The following is a 2,390-nucleotide window of genomic DNA, read 5'->3' as shown; positions in this document are numbered from 1 at the left end:
ATATCTAAAACTAATGAGGGAAAAATAGATTCTTCTTCAGAATGTATTCATTAACTTTGAAAAAATTAATATGGTAAAAGTTTAATCTAAGATATGAAACAATGATTTTGGATTCAGTTCTTGGTTTCTTGTCATGTGTGCTGATATTTTGTTTGTGCTATAACAAAGTTTGCCTAAAGATCAGAGTGTGGATGTAACCACACTTGTTAGCCATATAGGGCAAGCAGTGGCGGTACAGACCCTTAATCTCAGCACTCAAGAGGGAGAGGCAGAGAGTGTGAGTTCAAGGTCACCCTGGGCTACACAAGATTGAATGAGTATACAAGGTTAATAGATCCAGGTGGCTCACACCTTTAACCAAAGTACTTGGGAGTTAGTCACCTTTAATCCCAACACTATGGAAGGAAGGGATCTGGTTGGATGGAGAGAGGTAGGAGGAGACAGGAGCTCATAGCATTCAGTCTGAGGAATCATAGAGACAGGACCACCTTTTCACTCTGAGGTAAATGTAAGAACTAGTAGTATGCTCCTGTGCAAGAGAAATATTCAAAACAACCAGAATATGCTAGCATGGATATGTTCCTACATGTACTTGGAATAAAACATAGAGTCAAAATAGTAACAATAGCTAAGTGGAGTTAAAAAACTATTTATTCATAAGAAAAGGAACCCGTTGTGACTAAATTATAGTTTGAAATTATGAAGTCAACAAACATTTCACACAAAGAGAAAACAAAGGAGAGTAGAATCTAAAATACTTATATTAATAAAATGGAATTTAAGTCAAAAGCATAATACATGGAGACAGTTTAAAATGAACATGTCTCAGTAATTTTTCCTCTTTCCTGGATAATTTGGAATGATGAAGGTAGACAATAGCTGTAGAAACCAAATGGAATTTCAGTCAGATTTATCCCTAATTGCTGAGAAAAATGCCTGTTCACCATTCTCCTATGGCAATTTTACCATCACAAAAGCGGAAGAGAACTGAGATGCATGATCCTTGAGGTGTTGCCAAGGCAGGTACTCATGCCTCAAGTTACTCAGCTGCATCCAATATTCTGGAGTAAGTTACCACCTCTCATACAGGCCAGTAAGTAACATATTTGGCACCTGGGCCATTATAAGAAGAAATGTTTTTGTAAGGGTCAGAATTACTTTGGGATGAAAATGTGAACCTTGAAAGTAGTAATATACTCATATATCCTCAGGCTCCACTCTGCTGATTATGAGTGTGAAATCATTCCCTGGCCCACTACCATTGAACGGACTCCAGAAAATTGGTTAGAAACCTTGTATATCAAAAAAAAAAAAAAGAAACCTTGTATATCAGTGTTGTGGAGACTGGCCCGGCTTATGAAAGTACTAGTCCCAACTTTTTATGAGGCTATGACTAGACCTGCAAGAGATAAAGACTTGATCTCCAAGACTGGCAGGAATGGAGGTTGGAGTTTGGGTCATCACAATATCACATCTGGAAACTGAAATAAAGACAGAGAAGTTCAATGTTAAAGGCACGCTACATGAACAATCTTTGTGTACTCTTTCTTGATATTTACTTCAAACAAGTTGTCTATTATTACATACAATAATTTATATGTTAAAATTCCCTTATTAGCAAACCAAGTGGATTGAAAATCCTAAGCAGGATCAAGGCTTGAATCATCCCAACCCATTCTATCTATAATAATCTTTGTTACAGAACAAGGTCTCTCCTATATGAAACCTCCCTCTAATAGACGTAAACCTCACAGACTCCATCCTGTATGATAAGACTCCTCTTTCTTCTCATACATGGATAGAATACATGTGATCAGCAGCAGGACCCAAGAGTGATCCTCTCTAAATATTCTCCTTTGTAAAAAAAAAATGTTTGCATGCCTATTGCTTCGGGTGACAGAAGGTGCTAGATTAGTCCCTGGAACTAAAAATAAAGATAGCTGGGAGTCACCATGTAGGTAATGAGAATCAAGCTTATGGCCTCCTTAAAGAAACAGCTACTCTTCACTGTATGGGGAGGCCACTTGTTAGTTTCCTGCTACTCAGACCCAAATTAATCACACAGAAACTATATTATTTGCAATACTGTTTGACCAATAGCTTAAGCATATTTCTAGCTAACCCTTATATCCTAAACTGACCCATATTCATTAATTTGTGCATCACCATGAGATCATGGCATACTGGCAAAGTTTCTGAGGGCTCTAGGCTCCATCAGAGGCATATGGCCCCTGTGGTGACAACATGGCTTCTCCTTTACTCTGTCTACTCTCTCTCCAAATCTGTGTTCAGATTTCCCACCTGGCTTTACTCTGTTAAGACATTTTCTGAAAGCAGCTTTATTCATTAACCAATAAAAGCAACACATATACAGAAGGACTTCCAATACC

This window comes from Alexandromys fortis, unplaced genomic scaffold, assembly GCF_014885135.2.
Source record: "Alexandromys fortis isolate MF-2015 unplaced genomic scaffold, M_Fortis_MF-2015_v1.1 scaffold_611, whole genome shotgun sequence".
Taxonomy (NCBI): Eukaryota; Metazoa; Chordata; class Mammalia; order Rodentia; family Cricetidae; genus Alexandromys; species Alexandromys fortis.
The sequence above is the reverse complement of the archived record's forward strand: the minus strand, read 5'-3'. Positions refer to the sequence as shown.